The 12,431-nt window shown below is 50.0% G+C and overlaps 1 protein-coding gene across 12 annotated transcripts in view; it reads right to left on the bottom strand.

Moving 5' to 3' along the window:
* DNMT3B (DNA methyltransferase 3 beta) overlaps positions 1 to 12,431 on the bottom strand; it is a 791,643-nt gene that overhangs the window by 49,119 nt on the left and 730,093 nt on the right. The window lies entirely within an intron of this gene.

Below are 12,431 nucleotides of genomic sequence, written 5' to 3'. Positions count from 1 at the left end.
GTCCGGTTTTTCACGCGGATCGTCGAAACAGTGTTTTTTTGGTGACTTTGGTGCCTTCAATTGTTTTGGCGCCGAAGGTTTCAGTGCCGATGGTTATAGGGCTGGTGTTTTCGGATCCGAAGTGTGTTTCTGTGCCGATGGTTGAGGGTCGGAGCCGGACTTAGATTTCGATCACGAAGGTTTCGCTCAGTTCGCCTTTAGGATTGGGGCTTTTCGGAGCCGGAAGGCTTTTTGGTAGGCTCCGGCACCGAGCCCAAAGGCTGGGTGTCAGAAGCGGGATCTTGGGGCTGACCGGGGCCTAAGTGCGCGAGCTTGTCCTGAGCCTTCTTTTTGGGTTGAGGTGGATGTATGGGCGAGGTAGTTTCTGTACTCACAGTACGTTGTCCCTGTGGGATGTCATCATCCTGGTTGGAGTCGTACTCGGAAACGGAGATCGGTTCCTGCTCTTCTTCAGCCCCGATAGCGTCTTTGGCTTCTTCATCTGATTGAGGTCTGAAGACGTCCGGAATGGAGGCTGTGAGTTTACTTTGCATGTCGCGATGTCGAGCCCGACTGTCGCGAAGTGTCTTCTTGCAGTGGAATGCTTTGCACGCATCGCAGTTCTGTTCTCTGTGCTCAGGCGACAAGCATAAGTTTCACACTCTGTGTGAGTCGGTGCGCGGGTATTTTGCGTGGCACCGAGGGCAGAGTTTAAAGGGAGTTCGTTCCATCGACCGCTAGTCGAACCGATGAAGGTAGGCCCGACGGCCCACCACGAACTTTCCCAATCAAAAGAGAGTTTTAACCAGAAAATCCAACACGCATAGAATACTATACGAGATCGGAAACAATACCATTGAGGTTGAGTGTCTTGTGCACCAAGGGAAACCGAAGGAACGGTGTCGAACTGGAGCGCAGCGAGTAACACCCGAATCTGATGGTGGAAAAAAACTATCTAACAATGGAGTCAATGCCCATGCGTACAATCACCGAAAGGAGGAGTCACCTACCTCGTGCCTGGTAAGACTTCTTCGGGAAAAAACAAAGTGCAAACATCCGGAGCCAACACTAGATATCGATCTATGCATATCATATGACCTACAGGCCATATGCCTCGAACATGATTTTATTTTCTCTGCACACAATTTGTACAATACATTCTAATAAATAATGGCCCCTAAAGGAAAAAACAGCTTTTAGGAGGAGTACTGACAACTTACCTACAGATGAACAAATACATATTGGTTCACATAGGTTAAGAAGACAGGAATACTTTCTGTTTTATGGACACAGCAGGTTTAATAAGTTCAAAGAAAAGACGAATAGGTCATTGGGATGCTGCACTTCTAACATACTGTTGGATATTCCTATGTAAATGCCACATGGTGCATGTCTATTTTTACAAGTCTATCAGAATATGCCAACTTGAACATGCCCCTGGAGAGAGAGGCATCTGATAATGATATTGAAATATTCTTACCTGAACATACCAATGAGCTAAGACCATCTGAATATGCCAATGAAATAAGCTAATCTGGACATGCCCCAAGGATATGCCCACCTAAACAGGCCAAACGGAAAAGCCCACCTGAACATGCCATTGGGATATTCCTAGCCCAACATGCTTATCAGTATATGCTCATACTAGCAGGCTTATGCACACATGAAGATGCTACTGGGACATGCCCACTAGCTATACCCAACTGACAACGTCATTGCTAATTTTCCACCGGAGAACAAACATAACATCCTTGCCCTCTCCCCATCTCAAGTAAGTTCAGTGTGTGCCCTGTATGCCATGCCTGGTTAACCTACCTTTTAACGTGTAGCTAATTAGATACATCACACTTGCACAGCACTTCATAAAACAAATGGTTACGAAGACCTGTACCCTAAACATGATGAGCTATACCAAGGAATATTCCAATCAGGGCCTGTGCCACAAACAATCTCCCTCAGAGCATACCATCTGAACATGCACACCGAAACATGTCTACATATTGCAACTACAATTCACTGTTTCAGTCTATAAAACGCATAGTTATCTGAAGTACATGGTGATGCATATCAGGACATTTCCCCTAGAGTCTGTCATGGGTGGGTACTCCATACATGTCTACTGAAAGGGGTGCTGTGTACACTGGCTATTAGAATTTACTTCTGAATATTCCAGTGTTCCTTTTAAATAGACTATTCAAATGTTGCCACTGAATTTCTAATAGGGGTGTGGTTTAGCCCACTCCCCCAAACAGATAAATACACAGAAGCCTCTGTAGCACATACCAAGTTAAAAGTGTCACCTCAAACATTCCAATTCAAAAGTGACCCTCGAAAATGCTCATTCAAGAGAACCCTGCACACTGCCATCCAGAGCAGCTGCCTGAATGTGCACCTATAGAAATATCGGCTCAAAATTACCATTGAGAAGAGTGGGCAGCACATTACTCTTCAATGTCCCAGAGCGTATCAATGCAGAAATGCCCCGTAATCGTGTATGCTAGATAGAGGTGGGATCTAGGTACACCCATTATTCGTGTGCCTCAATATTTCCATCTGGAAGCCCCACTTAGAAATGTCTTTTGAGTATTTGCATCAAGTGTCCCAGTGAGAAGGTGTATCGTAAAATGCTTGTTTGGAGAGCCCATTGATCATGCATGTTCACAAAAAAGTGACACCTAATATGGTCATCTAGAAGCATCTGCATGGTGTCTAGTCTGGACTGCTCCGTCACTCCCTCCCTCACACACACCCAGTCAGAACTACCTCCTTAACTATGCACCCTTCCCACTATATTCATTCTGGGGGAGTACCAAATAAACTCATGCAGTAGTGCCTTCTGAGCTTGTCCATTATGATGTACCACCTTGTCCCCAAGTATGTCTTTATACAGTCCCGTAAACCAGCCCAAACCTAAGTCAATGCATCCTAATGCATTCCATCCAAAGGTGCCTTCCATAAAATGTCCTTTCAGAAGTGCCACGTGTGTATGCCCATTTTAAAGAGTTCTCTAGTTGGTGCTTTTCATAAATACCGCTTGAAGTGCTAGAACCTGGAGTATTTCCATTTTGATATTTTCTCTGAGACTGCCAATGCTAACAAACACGTCAGGTCCATTCAAAGGAGCATTTAGATACAACCTTTCAAAAGACCCCTGAACAAACACATTGAGAATGTCACTCTGAGAAGATCCATGAGACCAGACAATCTAAATGTGACCACTGGAACCTACACCTTACATGCATGCCACTCATGTATATCTACTTGAAGAACAAGTTGCTTACCTTCAGTAAGCTCTTTCTGGTGGATGCTCTATATAACTGCAGATTCCTCACCTTGTGAATAGATACCAAAGAAGTAGCTCCCAAGGTGGTGGGCATGTGGAATGCCTCAGTCTAGAAAGTCTTGGCGGGCCAAATGGGCAAAATGTCCATCTCTACAGACCTGCCTTTCGTAGCAGTAGCGCTTAGTACATGTGTGCACTGATGTCTATGTAGCTGCCTGACCGATATCCAGTGAAAATACAGTGTTAGCAGATATGGCACTGGTGAAATATGGCGCATAGGCCTTCTGGAGAGTGCTTCTTAGCCAGTGTGTAGCAGAGCTTAATGCAGAGGACTATCCATCAAGAGATGGCCAGTTCTGCAGTGCTCTGCCCTTCTTTGCCCCTAAGGACTCCACAAAGAGCTTATCGTCCAATCAATTTCTTTTATACAATTGATGTAAAAGCTGAATTTCTCTTGGGGTCCAAGCAAAGGAGTCTCTCTTCCTCTTTTGAAGGGTCAGGCGGAGGAAAGAAGGTTGGAAGAGCAATGACTTTTCCAACATGAAAAGGCGTCACCGACTTCGGCAGGAACGTCGCTCGAGTCCTAAGCACCAGTTTGAATGGGAAAAAGATGGTGTATGAATACTGAACTGAAAGTGCCTAAAGTTCAGTAACCCCGCGTGCAGATGATGCCACCACCAGGAAGATTGGTTTAATGTTAGTAGACGCAATGAACAACTGTGTATTACTTTGAAAGGGGTACAAATAAGAAAGATTAGGACTAAATTCAAGCCCCACTGTGGCATTATAAAGAATGTCGGTGAAAACATATGTAGCAAACCTTTTCTATAATGCATCACAACTGGTGATTTGAAAAGGATGTCTGGTCCGGCAAATGTAAACAGGCCGGAACAGATGACAGGTAACCTTTACCTGGGGCGAGAGCAAGATCTTGAAGAGTCAATAACAAAGCACACAACAAATCCAACAGTTTTGATTGCAGGGGGTGTAACTTCTGGGTATCACACTACACCACTAACTTGTCCCAGAACACTTCATATACAGACTTTAATGGAAGTGCGCCAATGACCATGGAAGGGAGATCAAAATAACTCAATTGCAGCCGCTTAATTTCCATGCTTGGAGGTGCACATTGCTCAGGCTTTTGCAGTCCCCTCTGACACCTGGATGGAATCTGACAAGGTCCATTAGTGCTGAAATCAATGAGACTTTAGGTACCACTGCAACACTTGCTTGTGCCATCTGGAATGATCGGCGAGGAGGATGCAGGAAGCTAACAGATCCAGAAGCCTTGGCGTCATCCTCATTAAGACCCAGGACAGAGGTTGAAACATCAGGTTCTTAGCCCAAATATCCTCAGCTCACTGGAGCGGAGGAAAAGCTCGAAAACGCTCCATATCCAGCTTGGCTTAGATAAAAAGGAGCCTCTGCGAAGAGGTCAGATGTGACTTCAGCTGGTTGATCGAGAACCCCAACAATTTCAAAAGGTTCGCCATCGTCTGGAGGTGATCTGTTACCAACAGTGGGAACCACCTCAGATGGGTAGCAAACACTGCCATCACCCTTATAAACACACAAGGGGCACAGGAGAGGTAAAAAGTGAGTGTTGCAAAATGAAAATACTTGTGACCCACCTTAGACCGCAGGTAGTGCCTGTGGGACTGCTGGACAGGGATGTGAAAGTAAGTGCCCTGGAGGTCCAATGTCACCATCCAGTCTCCAGAATACAGAGTAGGAAGAACCTGTTCCAAAGTGAGCATCATGAATTTGTTTTTGGGCAGGAAGGCATTGAGAGTTCGAAGGTCTAGAATAGTACGGAAGTCTCTGCCTTTCTTCTGCACTGAAAATTACAGGAATAATACCCAATCTCCGTTAGCCAAACAATTCTACACTTAACCCCTTTGCCGCGGGGCTAATTCCCCCGAAGCGCAGGGGGGCCGAGTGCGGCGCCACGGTACTCATGACGAGCTCAGCTCGTCATGAGGTACAGTGGAGCTGTGCTCATGACAAGCTGAGCTCGTCATGACTCTGCCCACTCAATGGAACGCTCCGCACAGGAGGGGAATTATCCACGCGTGGGCGTTCCAAGGCAGTTATGACAAGCTCAGCTCGTCATGAGCACAGCTCCACTGTGCCTCATGACGAGCTGAGCTCGTCATAAGCGCCGAACGAGTTAAGACAGGTAAATGGTCTTCCGACAGGCGATCCACCATAGGTGGCAGGTGAGGTGGAACCAAAAGGAATGGTAGGGTGTAACCCACTGGACAGTTTGCAGGACTCATTTGTTGGATTGAATATGCTACTTACCAGTATGCATCTGTTCTTGGCATGTAGGGCTGCTAACATTCATATCTTAGCATTAGATCGCCGCCTAGTGTTGGGCTCGGATGATTGCACATTGTTGTCCTGGAAGAGTCTTCGAAGTATCCTGAGATAGGTGGCTCCTCCCCTGGACTACAGTGCGCATGGGCATCGGCTCCATCCCCAGATTGTTTTTCGCCATTGTGGCAGGAGATGGAGTGAAAGTGGAAAGGATGTCCATGCTAATGAAATAAATACAATAGTATATCTGCAGCTGCGACAGGCACCGGGGAGGAGGGCGGGCGATATGAATGTTAGCAGCCCTACATGCCAAGAACAGATGCATACTGGTAAGTAGCATATTCAGTTCGAGGCATGTGGGCTGCTAAATTCATATCTTAGCATAGAATACATAGCATTCCCTCCATCAGCGGCGGTTGCCCGTGCCAGCTGCAGAAACCTGAAAAAGTGTCTTGAGAACAGCCTGTCCTACAGCTGCTTGCTGTTTGGAATGCACATCAACACAGTAGTGTTTCGTGAAGGTATGTGGTGTGACCCACGTGGCTGCTCTGCAAATATCCTCTAAAGGAATGTTCCCTAGGAAAGCCATGGATGCCCCCAGTTTGCGTGTGGAGTGTGCTCTGGGGGGTACTGTTAAAGTGCGCTTGGCTTTTTGATAACATATCTGGATGCACTTAACAATCCATCTGGCTATGCCTGCTTTGGAAATCGGGTTGCCTTTGTGTTGTGGTGCGAAGGCAACAAAGAGTTGTTTTGTTTTTCTAAAGGGTTGTGTTCTGTCTATGTAGTACATCAACGCCCTCCGTACATCTAAGGTATGGAGCATTCTTTCCGCCACCGTTTGCGGGTTTTGAAAGAATGCTGGTAAGTCGATAGTTTGGTTAAGATGAAACTGTGACACCACCTTAGGGAGGAATTTAGGGTTAGTGCGTAGCACTACCCTATTTGGGTGAATTTGAATGAACGGCTCTTGTATGGTGAGCGCTTGCAACTCACTGACACGCCTCAGAGACGTAATAGCTATCAGAAAGGCCACTTTCCACGTAAGGAATTGGAGCTCACACGAGTGGAGTGGCTCAAATGGTGGCCCCATCAGTCTGGTGAGAACGACGTTGAGGTTCCACACCGGAGCTGGTGGAGTTCTTGGGGGAATGACTCTCTTCAGACCTTCAAGGAAGGCTTTAATGGCGGGCACTCTGAAGACAGAGAGGTGCTGCCTGTTCTGAAGATAAGCCGCTATGGCTGAGAGATGTATCCTAATGGAAGTGTACGCCAGATTGCACTTGTAGAGATGTAACAGATAGCAGATGATGTTGGGAATAGATGCATCTAGCGGGTTGATGTCATTGGACGTACAATAGATGACAAAACGCTTCCACTTAGCAGCATAGCATGCTCTAGTAGTAGGTTTCCTCGCCTCCTTGATGATACTCATGCATTCTGGAGGCAGGTTAAGGTATCCAAACTCTAGGACTTCAGGAGCCAGATCGCCAGGTTGAGCTGTCGCGGATCTGGATGCTGAATGTCTCCATGGTTCTGCGTCAAAAGACTGGGTGTGAGGCGCAGTCTTTGATGCGGCACCACTGAAAGTTCGAGGAACGTGGTGTACCAAGCTTGACGTGCCCACGTTGGAGCAACCAGGACGAGAGTCATGGAGTGCTGCCTTAGCTTTCTTGCGACCAGCGGTATTAGAGGGGCTGGCGGAAAAGCGTATGCAAATTTGCCTGACCAGTTCATCCATATCGCATTCCCCTGCGACTGTGGGTGAGGGAACCTGGCGGCAAAGAGTCGGCATTTTGCGTTCTCCTTTGTTGCGAACAGGTCTATCTCCGGATGACCCCACTGCTGGAAGTACGGGTGGAGAACAGAAGGGTGTATCTCCCACTCGTGCATCTGATGGCTGTATCTGCTGAGCAGATCCGCCATCTGATTGTCCTTGCCCGGGAGGTGTTCTGCCATGAGGAAAATGTTCCTCTGAATGGCCCACTTCCACATGCTCTGAGCTAGATGAGACAGCTGTGGCGAGTGGGTGCCCCCCTGTTTCTGAATGTAGTACATCGCGGTCATGTTGTCCGTCCGGACTAGCACGACCTTGTTGCTCAGATGTACAATGAAGGACTTGAGCGCCATGAAGATTGCCATCAGTTCCAGATAGTTGATGTGCATCTTCTGTTGCTGCGTCGTCCATAGTCCCTGCACCGTGTAAGTGAGCACATGTGCTCCCCATCCCTGGAGGGATGCGTCCGTCGTCAGGACAATCTGCGGCACGGGCTCGTGGAACAGTCGGCCCTTGCAAAGGTTGTGTGGAGTCCACCAATGCAGAGAGTCGTATGCCCGACTGGTAACCAACACTAGGTCTGTCAATTGCCCACGAGCCTGTGTCCACTGATTCGCTAAGCACTCCTGAAGTGGGCGCATATGCAACCGTGCGTGAGGGACTATGAAGATGCAGGAGGCCATCATGCCGATCAACTGCATGAACACTCTCGCTGGCAGGGAGTGTCTCGGTCGGAATCGTTGGATCAGTGACTGAATGCTGTCGATTCTGACTTGGTTTGGCTGAGCCATGGCTGTTAGGGTGTTGATCGTAGCACCCAGGAACTGCCGGACATGTGCCGGCTGAAGATGCGATTTTGGGTAATTTAGGGAGAAACCCAGATCGTGAAGAAGGTGAATTGTAGTTGACATGTCTGCGGCGCACTGTTGCTCTGACTTGGCTTGTACGAGCCAGTCGTCTAGGTAGGGGTAGACATGGATATTCTGCCTCCTGAGGTGCGCCGCCACTGTCGCTAGACACTTGGTGAACACCCTCGGGGCCGTAGTGACTCCGAAGGGTAGGACCTTGAACTGGTAGTGCCTGCCTTGAATAGTGAATCTTAGGTATTTCCTGTGTGACGGGTGTAGTGGAATGTGGAAATAAGCGTCCTTGAGATCTAAGGTCGCTAAGAAGTCTCCCTGGTTTAGCAAGGGAAGAATCTGCTGCAGTGTAAGCATATGGAAATGCTCTGACAGTATGTACAGGTTGAGGGGACGTAGATCGAGAATGGGCCTGAGAGAACCGTCCTTCTTTGGAATAAGGAAGTACAGGGAGTATACCCCTGTGCCTTCCTCCCCCACCGGCACGAGCTCGATTGCGCCTTTTTGCAGCATCGCCACTACTTCCTGCTGCAATAAGAGCAAATGCTCTGCGGACATAGGCCTTTGCCTCGGTGGGATGTTGGGTGGAGTGGATTTCAGCTCTAGACAATAACCATTTTGGATCAGTTGACGCACCCACCTGTCTGTGGTGATGTTTCTCCAGACGGGCAGGAACTGCTGCAGTCTCCCCCCGACAGGTGTTAGGTGGTCGGGGGGCAGTGACAGAAAGTCACTGTTTGCTTGGAGTCGAGGTGCGGGAGCTGTTGTTTCCTCTGCCGCGACCTCTGTTGCTGTTATTCCTATAACCTCCCTTGTTCTGCTTAGTGAACGAGGATTGCGCCCCACCTTTGGAGAACTGGGATTGTTGACCCATCTGTCCTCTGGTGACTCCACGTGCACCTGAGCGACGAAAATTGCTGCCACGAAACTGTTGGGACTGCAGGGCCCCCATAGACTTAGCAGTTTCCGTGTCCTTCTTTATCTTCTCTAGGGTGGTGTCAACCTCCGGACCAAACAGACTATCAGGATTGACTGGCTGATTCAGAATTGTTGTCTGAATGTCCTGCTTGAACCCTGAGATGCGGAGCCAGGCTTGTCTTCTCAGCATAACGCTAGTGTTGATAGCCCTAGCAGCTGTGTCCGCAGCGTCAAGTGCACACTTGATAGCTGCGTTTGATATTAGCTTTCCTTCCTCAATAAGCATCTTGGTGCCTTCTTGGAACTGTGGGGGCAGGTGTTGTATAATCTGTTCTAGGGTGTCGTAGTGCGCCCTATCATAACGCGCCAGGAGCGCTTGTGTATTTGCGATGCGCCAAAAGTTTGCCGCTTGTGCAGCCACTCTTTTGCCTCCTGCCTCAAGCACTTTGGACTCCTTATCCGGGGGAGGAGCTTCACCCGTTGTCTGGGAGTTGGCACGTTTCCTGGCATTGGCAACCACAAGAGAGTCCAGTGGCAATTGTCCCCGGATGTAGACGGGGTCCGCAGGAGCAGGCCTGTACTTCTTTTCAATGCGAGGGTTGACCACTCTAGCCCTCGTAGGCTCCTTAAAAATGTCCCCAGCATGTTTGAGAACACCTTTCAGCATAGGAAGTGTCTTTACTGTCCTTTCGGAGATGGCAAAGGTGTCAAAAAGGAAGTCTTCCTCAACCGGGTCGGCATGCATGTCCACATCATGATTGGCCGCCGCCCGTTCAATTAGTGCATGAAATCCTGCTGAGTCCTCAGTCGGGGATGCACGTGCATTAAAGGTCTGTGGGTCTTGTCCCGCACCTTGGGTGTCCTGGTCACCAGTGTCGTCGTATGAATCTGGTTGTACATCAGGTTCATCGATGGGGAAATTGTACTGTTCATCCTCATCAACTTCCTCACCCACAGAGTGTTCTGGGGAGGGAGTAGGGCTCCGTCTAGGAGGAGGCTGTATCGGTTCCGTGAGGCCTAAGGCGTCAAGGGGCACCCTCTTCTTCTTCAACGGGATGACGTAGGGGTCCACCGGCTCCGAAGTGATCTTCCGTTTATAGAGGGTCAGCTTGCCGGTGGCAGCATCGATGAAGTGCTCTGAATCGTCTTCCGATTCGAGTACACGACGTGGAAGAGGGTCAGGCAGCGAGGAACCCTGTTTCGGAGCCGATTTCGTCGAAAACGCTTTCGGCGCCTCCTTAGGTGGCAAGAGAAAAAGGAGTTTCCCAGAAGGCTTAGCCGGAGCGTCCTTTTGCGGCTGCGGTGATGGCATCGGAGCCGATGGAGCAAAGGCTTTCTCCCTGATTCTCTGCAGTGACTCCGCAATGGGGGACGGTACACTGCCAGTGGGTTTCGTCGCCGACAAGGATGCTTTGAGCGGTCCCTCGGATCCGACGTCCTCGCGGGCCTTGTGCGGTTTGGGCGCGGAAACCTTCTTCGGCTCCTCCGAATCTTGAGGCCGGGGCGCCGACTTCTTGGGCGTAGCCTCTTTGGAGCCGACCTTGGCGGGCTTGGACGGCGCCGGAGCCGCTGATCCGTGCCGACCATCTTTCTTGGGGGCCCCTTCCTCGGGCGTCGGCTTCGATTTCGGAGCATCGGAATCGACAGACTTCCTCGGCTTCTGCGGACCGGAGGTCGACGGAGCCGACGGGGTGACGGGCACCGACTTCTTCACAGGCACGGCAGCCATCTTAGGGACACTCGAGTCCTTTGGTTTCAGTTTCGATTTCGGGTCGGCCATTTTAGGTGTTGACGACCCCGACGGTTTCAGTTTCGGTTTCGAAACATTGTGCCCAGCAAGTGAGTCCGTAGCCGGGCCCGAAGGCGGGGCTGTGGCTTGCGGCCACGGGTCCAGGGTAAGGCCGACAGGCGATCCCGTGTCCCGGTCGTCCTCGAAACTTTCGGGGCAGAGCTCGTCCGCAGAGCTGTCCGCCGCGGCCCCATAAATCTCATCGTCGTCTCCTACCTCTTCGACGTATTCGAGGACCTGACCCGCGACTCCGTCGTCGTCTCCCGGATCCGCCTCGACCTCCGTCTGTGATGGGGAGATTTGTAGAAGGTGACCCTGGACCTCTTCCTCCGGGTCGCCGAAGATGTTCTCCGGATCTGGGGCCGCTTGCCTAGCTTCCAAGCGCACCGCGCGCCGAAGCTTGAGAGTTTTCTTGGAGCGGAACTGTGCACAGGCCTTGCACTTGCCGTCGTCGTGGTCCGGTGAAAGGCACTTGTTACACACAGGGTGTAGATCGATGTGTGGGTACTTAGACCCACAGAGCGGGCAGTACTTGAACGGGCTCCGCTCCATGTCCGTAAAGGCTTGCTGTCGTGTCGCGATGAGAAGGCCTCAAAGTTTAGAAAGCGAAGAAAACTCCGCTTATTCCGGCTTCAAGAGACGGAAGACTCGAGACCGAGCGCAGACAATACCGACGCAAGAAAATCGAGGCCTTTTGGCCGGTAAAAGATAGTTTTACTTGGTTCCGACAGTAAGACGTCGAGACCACATCCGAACCCAATGGCGGAAAAAAACAATCTGGGGATGGAGCCGATGCCCATGCGCACTGTAGTCCAGGGGAGGAGCCACCTATCTCAGGATACTTCGAAGACTCTTCCAGGACAACAATGTGCAATCATCCGAGCCCAACACTAGGCGGCGATCTAATGCTAAGATATGAATTTAGCAGCCCACATGCCTCGAACCTGATGTTTAGCTACCCCTGCAAGAATTGGAAGTGGCTGATCCTGCCGCTTGTCAGGTGGCTGTGCGCTGCTAAGGGCTCACTAATGGGGTTTACTGTTGTTGCAGGAGGGGTGGAAAACTGTAAGGAGCGCTGGCCCCAATGTCCAGGCCGTTATCTGTCTTGCCTGTCCCCTGACATTGACAGGGCTGTGAAAACTGTTGTGCAGAAAGTAGGGGCTGGCGCTGACTGTATGCCAAGCTCTTGGGGCAAATTTGAACCCATTTCCACCATTGTCATCTCCACATGGCTGCTCTGATCATAGTCCAAGCCTAAAAAGCTCATGTAATATGTGTACATGGCTGCACAGCAGTAGTATCGCATCACAGAGTCTGATGGGTTCAAAAAAGGCTGCAGCATATCAAAATCTGGACATGGCTAAGGTGCCAAGGTCGAGTCAAAGCTGCCTCGGAGTTGGACAACACAATAGGCTGCCAGATCTCCTCCGGCGCTGGTGTTGTCAGTGCTCACGCCAGTACCAAGGTTGGTTCACGCGGCCCAGACAGTGCAGAGGCCAAAAC

This window comes from Lissotriton helveticus, chromosome 7 (assembly GCF_964261635.1).
Source record: "Lissotriton helveticus chromosome 7, aLisHel1.1, whole genome shotgun sequence".
Lineage (NCBI taxonomy): Eukaryota > Metazoa > Chordata > Amphibia > Caudata > Salamandridae > Lissotriton > Lissotriton helveticus.
This window is presented reverse-complemented; position numbering and strand designations above follow the sequence as displayed.